General features: G+C 33.8%; 1 protein-coding gene and 1 pseudogene across 1 annotated transcript in view; one reads left to right on the top strand and one right to left on the bottom strand.

Moving 5' to 3' along the window:
* Positions 1 to 22,417, bottom strand: part of LOC105150925 (UDP-glucosyltransferase 2) — a 158,342-nt gene that overhangs the window by 120,195 nt on the left and 15,730 nt on the right. The gene's annotated exons all lie outside the window — the stretch shown is intronic.
* Positions 17,956 to 20,222, top strand: LOC147909628 (uncharacterized; annotated as a pseudogene).

The raw sequence follows: 22,417 nt of genomic DNA, 5'->3' as shown, positions 1-22,417 counted from the left end.
ACAGTAAGCATTTGTTGTATTTTTGATCATCTTCGTTCGTTTTTGATCATCACATTTTTATGGACAATTTGTATCTGTAAGCGTTTGAGAAGAGGCCCAATAACCGTATATGATGGAAAATTATTATTGCTAACTGATACTTTGTAATAAGATGGGATTCATTCCTGAAATGATATCATGCACAGATGTAAGATCCTTTAACTTCTTGCGGTCATATCAAGGTTTTCGGATTGTACACGTTGTTGCTTCAAGATTGAGGTTTTCAATATTATAAACACTAGACTTTTCTGGAATTTTTTGTGTCTTTGTAATTGTTTTAATGTAAACGGTAGTTGTAATATTAAAAATGACCGGATCGAAACGTATGTATAATATTTTGATTAGTTAAATATAATAATTTAATTTATAACAATAACGAAGAATATCTTGCTCTGAGCCCTTTAATGGATTATTTTAATTTATTTAATTGAGCATTAAATTACTTTTTATTTATAAAAAGTCTTGTCAAAAATTAACAAATTTATTTGATTAACCATTATACTTTAACAAAAAAAGATAATTTGTTTTGTTATTGTTACTTTTATTTTTTCAGTTCAATTTATTATTTACTGATCTCGCATACCTATATTCTTATCTTATTAACTACAAATAATTATTGATAAACGCATCGCATCGCCGCCAAGATTTGAATCTATAGTACGATCCTTAGAACGGTAGCCTAATACACTTACATTGAGCTAATTGCACGCTTGTGATCGAGTCATTGCCAACATTACTTATATCTCTTATGGTAATCATTCTTAATTTGTTTCTGCTAATAGTTTAATATTATTAAATCTCAATCTTGATTGAAGATTTCGAAGAATAAATCATAGGAAAGTAGAAAGCCAATGCGAGTCAGCACACATTGTTGGTGTGTAAAAATATAATATATTCCGAAATGAAATAGAATTACATTTCAACTCTTATTATTGAATCATCTTCAATGTATATTTGAAAAATTCAATTGAGAAAATTTAAACATATAATATTCTCTTACTATTTCATCAATAGATAAAATATAAAAGTTGTTTATTGTATTTAACTGGATACTCGAACAATTACTTTATCCACAATATACAATAACATGAAAAATAATAAAAGACTTAAAATGCTAATACAAAAAATCATTAAAGGATCTGGATAAACTTACATTACATATTGACGATGATCAGATAATTTTGAATGTGCGTAATTTAAAATGTATAGTAAGACATTTCAAGAGTGTGAAGAGGTCAAAACGAAATTATCTATATTACTAAGTAAGGAAAATAATACAATAAGTAAAAGGAAACAAAAAATCCAAAAAGTTATAATAATAAAGTATGTATTAACTATAAAACTTGGAAAAATCAATCTTTTTAAAATAAATCATGGTACAAAGAATAATCTAACATTTCCTCTTGTAAATTTAGACCATTCTTTTGTTTCCTAATGTAAATAGACTCAGAGATTAATCTCTTATTGTAATTCTTTTCTTTATCTAAAATCTTTACATTGTTCCAATTAAATTCATGATTAAATTCTAGTCTATGTTCCGTAATAACTGAGTGTTGATTAGTATGTCTATTGATGTGATTATGATGTTTTGATGGTCTAGTTTTTAATAATCTTTTTGTTTGGCCTACGAATGAAGCGTTACAATCAGAACAATTAATTTTACATACTACGTTAGAATGTAAAAAAGAATGTCCTTTTGACTTTAATGAAAGAACTTAATTTATGTAATCTCACACAGGCCAAACTAACAGTTTTGTTATTTTTGAAAAATTTTAAATTTCTCTGATATTGATGAATCAGTAAAGAAAGTTGTTAAAGGCTTAGTTACAGATTATGAATTTTATTTTTACTAATTTCGTTATTGTTAAGTTAATCTAAATTAATCTAATCTTAATAACCTAAATTTTACATAAAGTCTTTTTTTGATATAATTATAAATATTATATTGAGAAGATATTTTTGTTATTTAATAAAATATCTATTACTAATCGAAAGTTTTTTTCATGGAAACTGAAGGATGTGATAATAGTAAAATTCTGTCCGTTAAACCAAAAATCATTCCCACTTTCTGACAGATTGAATGGCATGAAAAATAATTTATGTAAAGTGCCGAAAATGTTGGTTTGTGATATCAATCATATAACAGAGTATTATCTTTTTTTATCAGCATTACGTCAAGAAAGTTTAAAGTATTACTACCAAGCTCTAATGTAAATTTTAATCAAGTGAAAACTATTAAAATTATTCACAATCATATCAATGTTACATTCTTGAGTTGAGTACAATGTCATCGAAATATCTGTAGTAAAATTTTGAAGAGAACGGTAGTTTTTCAAGTACAAAAATCTCTAAATCTTACATGACTAAATCAACTATTATAAAATGAGAGATAGCGGGGACATTAGGACACCAAAAAACTTTATAGAATTTATCGTTAAAGCTGAAGTATGTGGAATTAAATACCAAACTGATAGCTTTGAAAAATTCATCCTTTGGTAAATTAATTTTATTATTAAGAAAGACAACGTCAATGTTTTTAATCACTAAGTCTACAGATACATTTGTAAAAAGTGAGACGATGTCCAACGATATCAATACAGAATCATTAGATAAATTTATTTTATTAAGATCATTAACAAGTTAAAAATATATATATAATATTATTTTTTATGTAACTATAAGATTTTTCTAAGTTGTGATCCAAATTTTGCGTTGAAAAATCGCAAGATTATGTAATGGACTGCCTATAGAGAAACTTTAACACGTAACGGGTTGCCCTGTTTATGTATTTTGGGCAATCCATAAATCCTAGGTAATATTGAATTTGTTGAGTTTAAAAAATGTATGATTAGAAACTAATTCTCGACTTTTCCAAGTTTTTAACAAATCTTTTAAATCAGATAATATCTTGTTTGAAAGATTGCGTTTAACCATAATATAATATAAGTGTCAGTATCCGAAAGTAAAAATTCCATTTTATTTGCATAATCAATTTTGTCAAGAGCTGCGACTACATTTTCTTTATCGGCGCGTTAAAATTATTTGTGTATTGTCCATAATAAAACAAGGGAAAAACTTAAAGAACACTTTCTTAAAGAACACTTGTTGTTAATTTTTAATTTTTAATTATATTATTTTCGATATGTTTGATGAATTCAATAGTGATGCGTTCCACCCAGATAACATTTATGTTGTATAAGATATTTAAAAGACGTCTTTTAAACATCTTTTTGACATAAGATGTCTAAAACACGCCTCTAGATACCTTATGCAAAGTTCACGCTCGAAAGATTAATGAAACGATCATTTCTACGAATAAAATTAAAAGTATTTGTTGTATTGTTAAAATTTTGAAAACTAATGTTAATGTCATAAGTAATTGCAATAAATTTTTCAAAATTAAAAAATTCTTGGACACAATTTTGTTGTTTAATTGTGTGAAGTTATCGTTTTTGTCATATGATTAACTTTCTTGTACACTTAGTAACGATAATTTTGACCTCTTCACACTCTTGAAATGTCTTACTGTATGCATGTTCTAAATTATCTAACCATTGTCAATATGTAATGTAAGTTTATTCAGTTTTTTAAATATTTGTATTAGTATTTTAAGTCTTTTATTATTTTTCATGTTATTGCAGATAATGTAATTGTTTGAGTATCCAGTTAAATATGACAGACAATTTTTATATTTTATCTATTGACGAAATAATAAGCGAACATTACATGTTTAAATTTTCTCAATTAACTTTTTCAAATCTACATTGAAGATGACTCAATAATAAGGGATGAAACATCTATAATTCTATTTCATTTCGGAATATATTGTACTTTTACACACCAACAACCTGTGCGGGTTCGCATTGACTTTCTATCTTCGTACGGTTAATAGTATTAATATTTGAAGAGATTATATGAAAATGAACGATAATAAACGCTGATATTTATTAACTTATTATTAGTTGGGAAAGGATAACAAAGCGATTATCCTCTGTCTCGAGAGATTGTCCGATCATGGAGGGCATGTTTTGTTTGTGATTTAAGTATTGCATGTTTTATTTTTACTATTAATTTAATAACAATTTTTTAAATTATTTATTAATAATTATTAAATAATTTAATAATTATTATCAAATCAGTTTTAGACATATCTTCTTCACATAATTGGATAATAATTACAAAATATTTAATTAATATTATAAAATGATTTGGTTTTAAGTTTACTAAATCATTTAGTTGAATAAATTAAACGAGAATTTTAGCTTTCTAAATATTTAATAATTATTACACGGTTAGTTACTATTATTATGTTTGGTTTTACTTATTAAATATTATACCAATATGCCTCAACAAAATGCATTTGGTATGAGACTATTATCATTTAGTCTTTAAAATAAATCAGTTATACCAGCGTCGTATATTTATTTGGATAGTCTCACGGAATCAACTAAATGCGTTTTTATGAGATATATATTTTATTATTTTAGATGCGAGGATTTGTTTGAATGAAACTATACCTTTATTATATGAAATAATGTTTTTGTAAATTATATACATATATTTAACAACCAAATTTGTCAAATAAGTATATATTTTACATAATATAAACGAATTCTTAGATAAGATTGACTTAATATATTATTAATTGAAGTACATGAGATGCTTAAATTTAGTTACTTTAATTGTGTATAAAAATTTTGGAAGAAACATTTTTCATAAAATACAATTTAAATGTTTGTAGGAAAGTAAGGTCATTAATATGTTGAATCAATTTTAGATTACTAATGCGTAAACAATATTAACAATGTCAAATCAATGTTTATTTAATTACAATAAACATCTTAACTTTCTCAAACTATTAAATAATTTTGATTATAAATAGTATTAATTGAACTCTAGTTTATTTTCAAAGTAAAATTAACTCTGGTTTAACGTACGTTATTCAGTCATTTGAAAAAATATTTATAGTCAGAATTACTTAGTGATTTTGTAAATTTAAATAGTTTATTGTGACTAAATAAATTGACTAAATATTGATTTGACATTGTTATTTACGCATTAGTCCAAAATTGTTGACAACATGTTAACAACCTTACTTTCCAATAAACAATTATTGTTTTTTCAGAAAAATATTTCTTTCAAAATGTATATACAGTTAAAATAATTAAATATTTAAGCCTCTTATATTATACTTCAATTAGGGCTTCTGAGTAGTCATCACAGCCATATTGAAACGTGACGTTAGAAGCGAGAAATGATACGTTTTTATTACATGCCATTTATAAATAAAGACAATTTGGATAAAACAAAATGACAAGATTGCTTTAAAACATTTATAAAAATGAACGAAATCTATGCTTATCCTCCTTGACAGTTAGTAAATAATCATAAAAAGTGATAAAAGGCATGTGTAAGTGAAAATGAATTGCTCATGCGCATTGAATAAAAGCACTTAATGTGCCTTTTATCACTTTATGATTATTTATTAACTGTTAGGGAGGATAAGCATATTTTTCGTCCATTTTTACAAATGTTTTAAAGCAATCTCATCATTTTGTTTTATGTAAATTGTCTTTATTTAAATGACATGTAATAAAAATTAATGTGTCATTTCTCGCTTTTGACGTCATGATTCAATATGGTTGTGATGACTACTCAGGAATCTTAATGATGAATTGAGTCAGTTTTATTTAATATATTTATATATATCTGATATAAACACAATTGATTCCGTGAGACTATCCAAATAAATATATGGTGCGGTTAACTGATTTTTTTAAAGATTTCCAAATGATAGTAGTTCTGTCAACTAAATAAAATTGTATCATTTTCGTTAACTAGCATTGAACAATTTGTTAAGTAGAAGTATTTGTTAACTACAGTTAAGTTTAATTGAATAAAAAATTGGTGCATTAATCATATATCTTGCTTTACTTGAATGATCTTATATTATTTTTGCGTGAACATGTTTGTTATATAATAGATGATACTGATTAAAAATTGATAAGATCAAAACATGTTAACTCATAAAAAGAAAGTAAAGTATAAACAAAATTAGTTTTATCAATATAATATTTATTAATTTATTTCAAATGTACATTTATTATTACTACACATCGGATATTAAATACATTCATCTTATTAAAAATATTACTGAAAAGAGTAGTAGAGTACATTTTATAATAATAACAACAAGACATTTGAAATAATCAATCCCTTTACTACACTTTTCAATAATATTTTTAATAACAAATATACAACGTGTAGTAATAATAAATGTACATTTGAAACAAATTATTACTATTATTATTGATAAAATTGATTTTGGTTATATTTCTTTCTTTTTTTGAGTCTACTACATGTGTGTACATTTTGATCTTGTCAATTTTTAATCAATAATTTCATTATATAAGAAAACATGTGAATGCAAAAATAATATAAAATCATTCAAATGAAACATTTGAGTATTGTATATAAATAACTAGTTATTCCAACAAAGTGTTAATTTCTATTGACTAAATACTTTTTTCTTATTATTATTTTATTTGATATATCACTGAGAAAAAAGTCTGATAATATCTACTAAATGCATTTTATTGAGTATATTGGTGTAATATTTAATAATTAAAATCAAATAATAATAATACATAATAGTAACTAACTATTTGGTAATAATTACTAAATATTTAGAAAGCTAAAATTCTCGTTTAGTTGGTTCAACTAAATGATTTAGTACTTAAAACCAAATCATTTGATAATATTAATTATATTCGGTAATTATTATCAAATTATGTGAAGAAGATATTTCTAACTAATTTGATAATAATTATCAAATTATTTAATAATTATTATTGTAATAAATATGTAATTTGAAAATTGTTATTAGTAGTAAAAATAAAACATGCAACACTTAGATCGCAACGAGACGAAACACGCCCGATTGGACGATTTCTCGAAACAAAGGACAATCGATTCGTCATTATCATTTCCTAACTAAATAAATAAATACTAGTGTATTATTTCGTTTTCATATAATCTCTTCAAGTATTAATAATATTAAACTATCAGTAGGAGCATGAAATTAAGAACGGTGACAGTAGGAGGTACAAGAATGTTAATAATGATTCGATCACAAGCGTGCAATTAGCGTAAGCGTATTAGATTATCGTTCTAGGAATCGTAGGTTCAAATCTTGACGCGGCGATGCAATGCGTTTTTCAATAATTAATTGTAATTAATAAGACAAGAATATAGATATGACCAACACAGGAACCAACACAGTAAATAATAAATTGAACCGGAAAAATAAAAGTATCAATAACAAAAAGAATTATTTTTTGGATTAAAATACATTGAAAAGAAAGATATAATAATGATACCAAAAAAGGAAAATTATTCATAAATAGCCGATTATTTGGTTATTGTACGTTTTGTAAATTACAATGTGAAATTTGATTGCCGTTACAAAATAAATATTCTTTTAGTAATTTCAACAAAATCCACTATGATAGAACAAGCAGTAAGAGAGGCGTTTGCTGTTAAGTTAGAAGTGTGCATGAGCGGGATCTGTGATGGTCTGACCTATAGGATGACCCAAATCCTGACAGGTCATGAGAGTTTCGCGACTTACCTGTTTGAAATAAGGAAATTAGAGTTACCGATCTATCAGGTATGTAAATATGAAACCGGCATTTTTTTAATAGAAAATACACGTTTATTGCATAAAAATGATAAAAAATATTTTATCTGAAGTATTGTCCATTGCTAGCTATACATTTTTCCCACCTGTCTGACAATTTGTGGATGCCACGCCAAAAAAATTGTTGCTCTTTTGAACTAAAGTCATCTTCGTACATCTTTATAAGAAGTGAAACGCTGCTGAGCAAGTGTGTGTCTCATCGATGCAAATAAGTAATAATCGGACAGAGCCAAGTCTGGTGAGTAAGCCGCATGCGAAAGTATTTCCCAACCAAACGCCTCAATCGTTTCCTTGACCAGTTTTGCTGTGTGTGATGGTGCATTATCATGAAGCAAAACCACTTTGTGTTGCCTTTTTTGATATTCCGGTCGTTTTTCACGCAAAGCTTGATTCAAATTGATCATTTGTTGTCGGTAGCGTTCAGTATTAACGGTTTCGCCAGGTTTTAGCAGGTCATAATAGATCACACCTTTCTGATCCCACCAAACATAAAGCATTGTTTTCGTCGATTATAGCGATTTGGCCTTGCAGTCGATGTCGATGGTTCGCCTGGAATTACCCATGATCTTTTACGCTTAGGATTCTCAAAATATATCTACTTTTCATCGCCAGTCACAATTCGATGGAGAAATGACTTTCTTTTGTACCTGGCGAGCAGCATTTCACAAGTGGTTTTTCGGTTTTCCTGTTGTCTTTCATTCAGTTCATGTGGAACCCATTTTCCTATCTTCTGGATCTTTCCCATGGATTTCAAACATATAGAGATGGCTTCTCGTGTCACATTCAATTGATCCGCGAGTTGTTGTTGAGTTTGAGCGTCCTCATCCAACAATGCTTGCAATTCGCTGTCTTCAAACTTTTTCGGTGGTTTTCTACGTTCTTCGTTTCTCACGTCAAAATCGCCACTTTTGAATTTTTTAAACCACTCAAAGCACTGTGATTTACCAAGAGCATACCCACCGTAAGCTTCGACAAGCATTCGATGCGATTCTGCAACAGTTTTCTTCTGGTGGTAACAGAAAATCAATGCTGTCCGCAAATCGTAGTTTCCATACACAAAATTCGACATGTTCAACGCTATTACAAACTATACTGTTGTATGAAACTTGTATTGTTGTGAGTTGAAAATCTTTGTCAGATGTCAGAACAAGGAAATGGCGTCAATGACGCGGTCTGACGGCAACTACATTGACAGCTATGGCCATCTATTGGTAAATTTCGGTTTCATATTTACATATCTGATATTGCATAGTTGTTATTGACACCAGAATTTATATCTTCTTCTCTATTTCAAGTTTAAACGAAATATATTCTGATGTTTTTCCTGACATATTTGTGATTAATCACTTATAGTAAAATCTGGAATATTATCGCAGATATATATATTAGGTGTTGGAATTAATTCGTAGCATTTTTTAATGAAAGAATGTTATTTATTTCACATGAGCATTAAAAAATACATTAATGAAAGTACTTCCCATCACTTGTAAAACGCTACGAATTAATTCCAACACCTAATATATATATATATATATATATATATATATATTATAAAGATATATTAGAGATAATTATAGTATCTAGTTGGAATATATTTGGATAGAATGAATAATAATGGCTTAATATAAACCGATTATATAGACAAAAAAGATTACGATAGTATATAATTTTGAAGATTTCTGACAAAATCAAATCCATAGTTCAAATTGTTCTATTACGTTCCAAGATGTTCTAATCCTAAAATTCCAAAAACACTCATTTTGGGCATTTTTAGGTCAGAATATCTCGAAAACCTGATGTAATGGAGCAATTTGAGTTACGGATTTAATTTTAGCATGCCTTCGAGATTATATACTATCTATTCAAAATTCATGTTGGCCTGTGTTGTTTTTAATATGTATATCAATTAATCGATGTAAATATAAACATCATTGTAGTTGTTACACCTAAAATAATACAATATATTAATCAAAAGAATATGTCAAAAAGCTCAATAAAATTAAATAATAACATAAAAGAGCTACGAGTCTAATATAAAAATTTTTTTTAATAATATAAGTAGTTAAATCATAAACAAAAACTATGGTTTATAGCAAACGTTTCGTATCCAATCGGATCATTTTCAATATTAACAAATTTGTTTATGAACTTACTTACAAAATAAAATATAAAATATATCTAAATAAAAAGATATAAATTAAAAAGTCTGTAGTATTTAAAAAAATTGATAATGTCTCTAAACCCTAAGTTATCGCAATATATAAACGCTGTGTTGATCCTTCCAGTATTTGGTAAATAATATGGTAACTATATACAATCTTCATACGCATCCAATACTTCCAAATGAGTCATTAAACTTAAACGAAATTTGCATTGAACGATATTCTGTTAAAAATAATTTTATAACTTATTAACAAATAAATTATTGTGTAAATGCCAATAATATAAATATCTTGATTAATGAAATAGCAGAAAAGGCAGTCACTTTAATAAAAATATTGGAGCAAATTAAAAATGAAAGTATGTATTTCTTAATGAAAAACAGTATGATATGAGACAATCTTAAGGAAACAAAGATCAGTACGAAAATGGAAAGATTGGAAGGGATATAGAGAAGGAAATGTGGAAAGAGATAACAAAATAAGAAGGAATGAGATTATGAAGGGGAATGTTGTATGATTTGGTTGAATGTTGTAGATATGGTTCTGGCAAAGATTTTGTTTCTACTTGTCTATTTAACCGCTGTCTTTGTCTTTTAATATATACCATCTCAGATATAAGTCGTAGGATGGTTTTTAATACAATATTTTAATGTCTTTCCATTTGAAATTGTGGTTGTAATTAATACGATGGTCAATTACTACTGTAGGAATATCTGTTTTTTTTCTTATATCTGAGATGTGTTCATGTATTCTGGTTTTTAGCTGTCTTTTGGTTTGATCGACTTGCATCACAATCATCACATGAAATTTTGTAGGCTATATTTTGATTCGAAAGTTTATCCAATTAATCCTTTCCTTTTCTTATAAATCCTTTTAAGGTATTAAGAATAGTAAAGGCCAATTTGCAGTGAAATTTCATGGTTAAAAGTAGGAAGCTTTCAGATATAGATTTCACATAAGGAATTGTAAAATATTTTTCTTTTACTTGTAGATGAGTATCACGTGTATTATTATTGTATTATTATTAATATGAAATCTCAATCTTTTATCAATTTTAGAAAAACGAAAGAAAGAAAATAGCCGTTATTTAGTAATGTGTGGATAGCATTTAAGTTCTTTTGATGAAAACAAAGATGTGACAAGGATTTTACCATTCTGTCAACCATAGACAATGCCTAATTTATAACAAAGAGGGCGAAATAAGGAATCTGCCAGAGAAAGTTGTCTTTTGATATCAAAAATGAAATTTTGAGGTCAAAAATGATTCTTTGATTTTCTATGATAATTGTTGTATCAAGAAAATTTATTTTTCCACAATTGCCAATCTCAATCATGAATTGTATGCAAGGAGTTAAAAATATTTGAAATCTCCTAAATTCTGTCAAATGGAGTCGCTAAGATAATGTCATCCACATATCGAAAATAAAACAAAAGGTCTACTGATAATTTTTCAATTGCTAGTGCCTCTAGGTCATTACAATGTCTGCAATAATCGGAGATAATGGTGAGCCCATTATCCCCATGGGAAACCAAAAATCTGTTTATAAAATTTATTGTTGAAAGTAAAAATTGTGGAATTTAAAATTAACCTAACAGCTATCAAAAATTCATGTAACGGAATATTAGTTTTCTCAGAGATGTAATCCCACCTTCTATTAATACTATCCAGTGCCAAATCTAGGAACATTATTAAACAAAAATATAACATCAAGAGAAACGAGTACGTAGTTAGGATCAAACTGAAATCCATTTAGTTTATCAATCAAATGGAAACTATTCTTAATGTAATTAGGCGCCTCCGGTATATTCTCATGGATTACGTTATGTAAATATGAAGAAAGGAAATATAATGGACTATTAATAGAAGATACGATTATTCTTAATGGATTGCCTGGTTTATGGATTTTGGTTAAACCATACACTCTATTGTGTATTCCCATCAGTGGAAAGTAATTTACGATATGTGTCAATCAATTTCCACCTGACGAGCAATTCCCGTGAATCATTAGTGATTTTTTTAATAGGATCTTTATCAATTAATTCATAAGTGTTTGTCCAAGAAAATCTCCTCCATATCCGAAATATAGTGATCCTTTTCACGGACAACGGTAACATTCCCCTTATTAGCCTTTGTAATGAGAATATTAGGGTGATCATTAACAAATTTTTTTGTTAACATCAAACAACCATTAATCAATTTTTCTGTGGGATTTAAATGTAGGAAATTCTTTTGAAATCTATGAAGAATCTGAATAGTATTGTTTCCGACAAAATTAACTCTATCTATATTTTTCGTACGGCCTGCAATATTACTTTTTATATGTTTAATAAATTTCACTACTGTTATTTCAATGTTGTTATTGTTAATAGGAAGCCCAAAGTCTTCACCTAATTGTAAAAGAAACTGGACTTCTTTAGGAATGTTAATGTCAAATTAATAAACCACTCAAATTAATAAACCACTTATCTTGGAGTATTCAAAGCAGAAACGTCATTAAATTCATCAGGTAGAATACATACTTTCTCAATATTACAAACAGAATTATTGATGGATACAACAAAGTTATTAGGAGCCACAAAAGTATGTGTAATGGGTTTAATTTTTGATTTTATTAGTTTAGACTTTTTTAACATTAACCAATCTATCTTTTTATTAATTTTATACATTTTTTCGTAAAAATAAAAATTGTTAATGTAATCTTGATATTTAAAAACAAATAGATGGCAAATTGTCAGAGATAATGTTAGTAATATTATAAATCCCCAATCTTATATAAATGTTGGTATGCATTTTTCATTTCCAAGCGCATGATTACTCTTACATTATTCAGTAGATTCGTTGTTAATTTTTTGTACGAAAATCTGTTAATACGAGAATATAGAAATATTATTAATATTTGTATATTTTGATAAGTGTGATGGAACCAGATTTAATCTAAAGCATGATTTCAGAAATTTAATACAAATTCTAATATTAACTTAATTTTATCAGATTAATAGAATTTTTCAAAAGATTGCACGTATCTGTATCAAAAAATGTTCTAATAAAAAGTAAAATTAGAGTTATTACGCATCATTTCGCCCAGTGTGTAATAAATCAAAACAATATGTCAAAAGGCTCAATAAAATTAAATAATAATATAAAAGAGGATTAGAAGCCTAATATAAATATTTTTTTTAATAATACAAATAGTTAAATTATAAATAAAAACAATTGTCTATAACAAACATTTCATACCCTATCGGGTCATTTTTAATGTTAACAAATTTGGTTATGAACTTACAATATAAAATATAAAATATATTTAAATAAAAGGTATTATAAATTATATTTAAATAAAATATATATAAAATAAAAAGTCTGTAAAGCAATTCAGTCATCAGCCCGTTCGAATCGCGCGGTCTAACCACCGGGCTCGTAGCGCTACAATGTATATGCGAATGATTCCGTTTCCGATGGCGCGGCGTGTCGGACGAACTGCGCAGGCCGAGCAAGATTCCCGACACCGGGAAGAACGCGGGAAAGACATCGGGAACAAGAGCCATCTTGACGAACAGGTATTATGTATGAGAATAATAAAGTGTACACGTTAGTTACGAACGAAGTTTGTAAATGAATTCGAGGAACCTCCCTTTTCGCTATAACGTCTTTATCCCTTACACAGTCAGAAGTGAGATTATTCGCACCAGATCGACGTCGGATCGAGGACCCGGCCAGTGCAAGCTGTTTGGTTATGGCCGTGCGTTAACCGCGTTTGTGCATCCCACAGACACTTTAAGAATTTAAGGAATTTGAACCGAACGCGGTTATAACTATATGCGGAAGAAGGGAAATCGTGAACGTTCAATGGATGCCTTATGAACTTATGGATTTTATGTCTATTTTGTGCCTATTCTCATATCGATGGTCGATTCGGAATGTATGGTTATGTGCTGATCGAGAACATTACGTTGAGGAATGATCGTTTATGTTACGTGATCTTATTTTTACGTTTTATGTGATTTTATACGCTTTTACGGACAGAAGTGAGTGACTTTATTAATGAAATCACATACGTAGCGGGAAAAGTACTTTACGTTTACGAGCGAAATTTAAGTTTAGATCCGCAATGAATGTGCCTACGGTAGCGGAACTTAAGGAAAGGTTGAGGAGTAAAAATCTGCTTATTTATGGATTGAAAAGTGATCTTGTGCAACGGTTATTAGACGCGGAGGTTCTCCCAGAAGGACTAATGTCGGAGGTCACTGCGGACGGAATCGACGAGGGACGATCCGACGCCCTGACCCAGAGGCGTCGACTATTCAAACCGCCCTTAATTTCCCACAAGGAGTTAACGAAATTATGAGTCCACTGGAGACCACGAGCGCACACGTCACTCTATCTCACATTTTACGTGAAGTTATCTTGTTACGAAGAGAGAAGGAACTCGCAGAATGCGAAACCGAATTATTAAGAAGGGAAGTAGCATTATTAAGGATGGCACCCAGAATTGAGACTTCGCAGAACTGTAGTGAAGAAATGGCAAGAACTTAAGGATATGATCGACGAGTTCGATGGACATGAGTTGGATTTCGACCGATGAAAATGCTGTTATCCACCTACGAGTTAGATAGTCACTAAGCGAAAGCATTATTATGCAGTAGATTGTCTGGAAGAGGTATCATTCGGTTGAAGTGATATCATTCGAGAACTGATTGTATCGAGTTGACCTGCGATTATCTCCTGAGCGAGTTAAAGAAAACATACGGACGACAACGAGATCAATTAACCTTACGACGCGAATTGGAATCGAAGGTGTGGAAAACGAATGAGACTTTTGCGAATTAGAAAATGACAAAATGACGCTTGCAAATCGAATAGCAGTAGAAGATGCCGAAACCATTAGCTATGCTAGCGAAGGTATTCCCTGTCAAAAATTACGCACCCAAGCCAAAGTACAGTTAAGAGTAAGTGGAAGCGATGTTGACCGCATTCGCCGATATTTCGGTCCCCGGACACTAAATCGTTCCTACAACGTCGCGTGGATCCGCCAAGGAAAAGGATAAAAAATAATGGAAGGAAACAAGCGGAAACATCGCAACTTCACGAAAATATTACAACTGCAACGAGGTAGAGTACATCGCCGCCGATTGTAATAAACCCAAAAGAGAACGAGGTTCGTGCTTTAAGTGTGGAAAATTCGGCCATCAAGCAAACCAGTGCAACTTCCCGTCAGAAGACGTCAACTGAGTAACACAAGGACAGCAAGAAGGCGACGATTTTCGGTATAAAGTGCAATTATGCATGAATCACGACGATAACTATTGTAGCATAGACTTTATCGCGTTAATAGATACGGGAAGTTCAATTTGCTTCGTGTTAAAGAAAGTCACATTCCACGCAAGTATATTCGTGATTCCAGTTCTGATCGATTCTATGGTATAAACGGCAGCGGGTTGGAAATAATAGGTCGCATAGAAGCAACGGTTGCAATCAACTACAGAGAATATAAAATTACATTACGTGTAGTGCCGGATACGACGATGAAGGCCTCGTTGGTCCTAGGCCGAGATTTCATAAAATCAGCGAAACTAACTTTAAGTAGCGAGGGGGAAACAGAAGAGATAACCGATGACATTATGAATATCGAGTTAGAAGCGAGTGACACTTACCCACCGGCGAAAAAAATGCGTTTGACTTTCCAATAGAGATAAAAACGCGAGCATGTAATTTATTCACGAAGCGATACGTAAACGTGCAGAGGCCGCTAAACTCCGAGGTAGGAAATGTAATGAAACTTATACTTTCAGGTGATAAACCGTTTTTGTGTACACCACGCAGACTTTCGTACGATGAGAAAGCTAAATTAAATAAAATTCTGGACGAACTTATTGAAAAAGATATTATTTGAGAGAGCACGTCAGAATATGCTTCATCGATCGTTCTGACGAAAAAGAAAAATGGCAAAACAAGAATGTGTGTGGATTTCTGAGCGCTAAATAAAATTACATTACGCGATAATTTTCCGATCCCATTGATTGAGGATCAATTGAACATGTTAGTAGGAAAAAAAATATATTTTATCATTCTTGATTTAAAAGATTCAATATTAAAATGCACGAAGATTCGGTGAAATATATTCGTTCATTACACCGCTAGAGCAATACGAATGTTAGGATGTCTTTTGGCTCCACTTAAATTCTAACGCTATGTCACGGAGATATTTAGGGATCTAATTAAGGCGGGCGAAGTTCCGATATATCTGGACGATTTCCTTATCACGACCGAAACGATCGAACATCATTTTCACGTATTAGAGAAAGTCTTCGACTTACTTGTCACGAATCGTCTAGAATTGCGATTGGATAAATGTCAATTTTTCCATATCAGATTAGATTATTTAAGTTATACAGTAACGGGTGAAGGAATCTGACCAACGAAGCAAGGTCTCGAAGCGATTTTGAAGTTCCCGGCTCCGCGAAACGCTCGGGATGTATAAAATTTTTTAGGGCTGTATTTGCTTATTTTAGGAAATTCATAAAGAACTTTTCGATTATAGCCAAATCTCTGTATGATTTGGTCAGAAAAAACACAGATTTCAGATTTAATGAGCTCGAAAGGCAAGCATTCGTAACGATCGATTAACGAATGCCCCGATACTTAGCATATACTCTTTTCGTGATGAAACCGAGCTGCACTGTGATGCGAGCACAGCAGGCTTCAAAGCGATTTTATTGCAAAAAAAAGAAATAAAAGGCTTCATCCAATATTCTATTTCTTCAAAAGAACAACGGAATCTAAATATCATAGCTTCGAATTGGAGATGCTATTGGTAATTTACGCACTTCGCCGATTTCGTACATATTTACTGAGCGTGAATTCAAGATTGTTACGGATTGTCAAGCTAAGTTTAACTTTAAATAAAAAGGAAACAAATCTCCGAATCACGCGTTGAGTAATGGAAGTGCAAAATTACGACTACTCGCTGGAGTCTGGCACGCGTATGCCACACATAGACGCCTTAAACTGACAAATATTCGTAATCGAGGATAATTCCCTCGATTGAAACCTTGCGTTGTGTCAAAGCAAAGACTCTGAAATTGTTAGAATTCGAACGGAATTAGAACGCCGAGACTAAGTTGTTCGAAATGAAGAATGGATTGGTTTATAGGAAGCACCAGGACAAATTCTCTTTTATATATCGACTGCGTTTGAAACGAGTGTTATACATAAATACCACAACGAAATGGACCATGCAAAGGTTGTCAAAACGGTACACAATATCAGAAACAGTTATTAGTTCTCGGAAATGAAGTTAAAAGTCGAAAATTACTTGAAAAGTTGTTTGAAAAATGCATTGCTTTTGCCTCGAATGTAGGGAGACCTGAGAAATTACTGCATAGCATCCCAAAAGGCGATAAGCCATTTTTCATTTTACATGTCGATTATTTAGCACCTACATCCAGCTTTCCCATAGAATCATGATATCTTATTAATTGTCGATGCGTTCATTAAACATGTGAAATATATGCCACTAAAATGTCGCGGAGATTATAAAATGTCTTAAATCATATTTCGAACATTATAGTCGACTCTTATGTCTCATTTCTGATCGAGTTGCTTTACATCTCGTGAATTTGAAGAATTTATAAAAGAACACAACATACAGCATATTAAAGTTGCCACCACTTTGCCTCAAGCGAATGGCCAAGTAGAGAGGTTTAATTGTACCATTTTGCCCATGCAGACGAGTGAAATATTCCATGGTATAATGTACTTAGGGATGTCGAATTTGTGTGTAACAATACTGTATCGAAAGCCACGAATGAGTCTCTGAGGATGCTACTCTTTGGAATACATCAACGAGGAGAAATAATTGATGAGTTACATGACGCGTTAGAAGTTGCTGGAGATTTTGACCTACCTCGCGACTTGCTTAATTTATGCGCACGAACGGATAAGCAAATCAAGACGCGAATTCAAGACACTACAACAAACGTATTTACGCAGGCATAAGACTGCTAAAAAATATCTAATAGGTGATAAGGTCATGATAAGAAACTTTGTTAGCGCGTTTCAAAGGATCGTATGAAATTGGCCGAATACTTAGAAACGATCGTTACGTAGTGAAAGACCCCGAAGGGTTCCAGTTATCGCAAATGCCGTATCATGGTCGGCAGTTAACATCCGACCATGGACACCAAGCCGAAAAGAGAAAGCGTAGAAGACTATACTCCATTGATAACCAAACCTATTACTTATCTAATATATTGCTCGCACACAACCAACGTAAGCACCTGTAATGCCATTGATATGTTTATTTCATATTTTATTTGTTTGCGTTTACCGCCTGCAGTCGAATATTTTGTTTAAGGAGTTGTTAAATCACTTTTATAAAAAAAATTTTTAGTTCTGCTTATTTCGTGCCCCCTACTTAATCGGGACGATTAACGGTTAGGCTGGCCGAGTTGTAAGGCAATCAGTCACCGGCCCGTTCGAATCGCGCGGTCTAACCACCGGGCCCGTAACACTACAGCGCATATGCGGATGATTCCGTTTCCGATGGCGCGGCGTGTTAAACAAAGTGCGCAGGCCGAGCGAGGCCCCCGGCACCGGGAAGAGCACAGGGAAAGGCATCGGGAAGCCATCACAAGAGCCATCTTGACGAACAGGCGTTATGTACGACCGATAATAATAAAGTGTACACGTTGGTTACGAACGAAGTTTGTGAATGAATTCGAGGAACTTCCCTTCTCGCTATAATCACGTCTCGAGATGAGAGAATACTCGCGAATATGGGAGACCTGCTCAGCTGTTCGAGTTAGAAAAAAGGACAACACAGAGAGACAGATACGAGACGGGTAAAACGTTGAATGTAAACAGCGGCAGCGAAAGCGAGGAATAATTGGCGACAGATTTATCTCATTTGCGGATAAAATCTCGGTAGACATTTAAAATCCAACATTATAGCAAAGTGCAATAATGCACATGCTGTAATCCGTTGGGAGAGGCAACCGTTGCATCTCACGAAAAAATTAGGTAGAATGAGCCAAAGAAGAATTCTTTTAAAATTGTAACTTCGGAACCTTCTAGAACAACCGAAAAACAAATAGTTTTTCTCTGAGTGTGAGATCGAGCATGCGAGAGGGAATCGACACTCTTCCACCAGCGCTCGCTCAGGGTAGTGCTTGTAAAATCTAGGCTCGAAATAAAGATATGTGTTTCTTTTACCAGGAACGGAATTTTTTCTTAGCGCTGACTATATCCTGTGACCTTATCACTATCCAATATATCACTATCCGATAAGATCCCCAAAGTGGTGATTCCGTTGTACCACGAAATAATTTTGCATTTTTCCTTTACGCGCATCGTGGCAAATTCATCAAGGTATCCGGTCGGAGTGAATGTGAACAAATCAGGAGTGAACATGCAAGAAACAATGGTGGTGACGCACAAGGAGAATCCATCGACCTCGTCATCGATGAAATAGCAGCGGAGTATTGATGAACAGGGACGACAGCTAGAATTGAAAAGACAGGCGTTCGAGTGACAGCGTCTGCAGCTGGCGGATTCGCGTGCGGCGGCTGGACAGACGATGATCGACGATATAGGTTTTTTGATGCCGGGCGCGGAGATGAGCCGTATAGTCATGAGGATGCCAGAATTTACACCCGCAGATCCAGAACTTTGGTTCAAGATAGTCGATCGTAGCTTTCAAGCCGCCGGAATCACTGTCGATGCGACGAAGTTCAATTACGCATTGACTATGATTAGCCCGCGATACACAGCCGAGATCCGCGATATCATTATGAATCCGCCCGCGATACACAGCCGAGATCCGCGATATCATTATGAATCCGCCCGCGAAGCGCGCGTATGAGACATTAAAAGTGGATTTAATTAAGCGGCTCAGCGTCACTCAGCCTCTCCCAGCAGAATAAGACTCGTAGACTCCTGCACGAGGAAGTCGGGACCAAAAACCCTCATAATTTTTAAAACATCTTGGAGGCCTTGCCGGAAGCGTCGTCGGGGATGGAGTGTTGCGTACGGTGTAGCTGTCCCATTTGTCCGTACATATCCAATTGCATCTTGTAGCGCGAATCGGAGGCACCAGCAGCTGGCGGAAATAGCTGATGCGAGTAGCCTCATCGAGGCTACCTGTGCGCCTGCATTCCAGGTCGCGAAGACAACTTCCGACACCGCGAGTCGAAACTCGAGATAGCATTGCTGCGACCGAAGCAAAATTCGATTCAATCTACAAATCGCACAGTTGTAGTTAACTTTGCAACAGAAAATGGCTGAGCAAATGACGGCTATTCGGAGATTCATCGAGGCGCTTTAAGACGCAAGGAGTGACAGTTATCGTGGTGGCAAAGACCGTTTTCGTGATGACAGAGACCGGATTCGCGGCGGCCGACGGCGCGGTCGCGATCGCGTTCGCGGAATCGTGAGCACGCGGCTGGTGGTCCTATTACCACTATCGTTTCGGCGAGGAAGCGACACGATATCTTCTGCTCTATGCAGCAGCAGGGAAACGCTGTGGCCCATTGTTGATGGCGGCAGACTATTCAGGCCATCTGACGCGTCGCCTTTTCGTGACAGATATTAAAACAAAGAAAAATTTTTTGATTGACACGGATGTAGATTTGTGCGTGTATCCGCGGAGCATGATTCGCGGACCGCGACAAAAATCATCCTACGAGCTTTCCGCAGCGAACGAAATGATAATCCATATATAATACGGAGACAATGACATTAAATCTTGGGCTGCGACGATTCGTGTGGCGTTTCGTGATCGCGGATGTGACAAAGCCCATTATAGTAACAGATTTTCTTGCACATTACGGATTCCTGGTGGACTTGAAGAACGGTTGACTCATCGATCAATTAACGAACTTGCGACGCGCGGGTGCTGTGTGCGGTGCAATGTGTCCAGTGTAAAAATGCTTGCGGGTACAACACCATTCCACGAACTGTTGGTGCGATATTCGGAAGTTACGAAGCCAGAGGAGCTGTCCCAGAGAAATGAAGCACGAGACGCGTCATCACAAGACGACACTAGGACCGTCGGTAGTATGTCGACCGCAGAGACTCGTGCTGGAGCATTTGGCGACCACAAAGAAGGAGTTCGAGAGGACGATGGAACTTAGAATTACGTGACCTTCAAAGAGCTGTTGGTGATCGCCCTTGCATATGGTTCCCAAAAAGGGCGAAGACTAGCGATCCTGCGGCGATTATCGGGCCCTTAACGCGTGGACTGTATCGGATTGTTATCCAATACGTCACATACAGGATTTCGCGCAGTCTCTTCAGAGAAGGAAGCTTTTCATCACCATCGACCTAGTTCGGGCATATCACCAGATTCTCGGTCGCGAAGAAAGATATCTCGAAAACGGCAATTACGACGCCGTTCGGAATGTACGAATTTCCGACAATGTCTTTCGGCCTACGGAACACCACGCAGATCTTCCAGAGGTTTATGGACGAGGTTCTTCGCGGTCTCGACTTTTGCTACGTGTACATCGACGATATTCTCGTCGCGTCGTCGTCGGTCGAGGAGCACCTCGAGCATTTGTAAATGCTGTTTGAGCGGTTTACGGACGTACGATGTTATCAATCCGGCGAAGTGCGTATTCGGGCGAACGGAAAAGTCGAGTTTCTCAGATATTCGGTGACCGGTGAAGGGATGCGACCGTTGCCCGCGCGTGTGAGGGCAATTACTGAAAACCGGAAACGGTCAAGGATCTTCGACGATATCTCGGCATGCTAAATTTTTAGAAGATTTCTGCCAGTGAGACGTTAGCGTCGTTAAATGACTTTTTGCATAACAACGCAAAAAGAAAAACTTAGCATCGCTGGCGGAGCAAGCGTTTACAACGTCAAGAAAGAGTCTAGCGCAAGCTTCTTCTGCAAGCACTTCTGACGCATTCAAAGAGTGATGCAGAGTTAGCGTTGTTCACGGACGCGTCTGACCAGCCTCGCGTCGGAGCCTCGTTGCAGCAGCGAAACGGTAGCGACTGGGAGCCGTTAGCATTCTATTCAAAAAAGCTGAATCCTGCCGAGGCGAGATATAGTGCATTTGATCGTGAACTCTTGACTGTATACCTCGCGATCAAGTACTTCCGACATATGGTGGAGGCAAGGAAGTTCACTATTTACACGGCTCATAAGCCGCTCATCTTTACGTTCCACCAAAAATCGAAAAGAGCAACTGACTATGTCAATTCAGATATTCTGGATTTCGTCGGCCAGTTCTACAAATATTCGGCATATGTCTTGTTGGGGATCCGAGCGGCCTGGAGGGACGATTTGCGGACGATTTGGTGGCTGAGCTCGTTTACGGAGAAATGTTGAGGCTTCCTGAATCGGCGGTCGTCGATGTGGACAATGCCGCCGATTTTGTCAAGGAATTGCGTCGTCATTTTGACGACCTGCGTCCAATCGAGGGGACACATGACGGGAAGCGAAGGCCGTTAATATTTAAGGATTTGGCTACGACTGAGCTATTTATGCATCATGATGGATTCAAGAGGATAT

The sequence above is a fragment of the Acromyrmex echinatior genome, chromosome 5 (assembly GCF_024713525.1).
Source record: "Acromyrmex echinatior isolate Ae372 chromosome 5, ASM2471352v2, whole genome shotgun sequence".
NCBI classification, from domain to species: Eukaryota; Metazoa; Arthropoda; class Insecta; order Hymenoptera; family Formicidae; genus Acromyrmex; species Acromyrmex echinatior.
The sequence above is the reverse complement of the archived record's forward strand: the minus strand, read 5'-3'. Positions and strand labels throughout refer to the sequence as shown.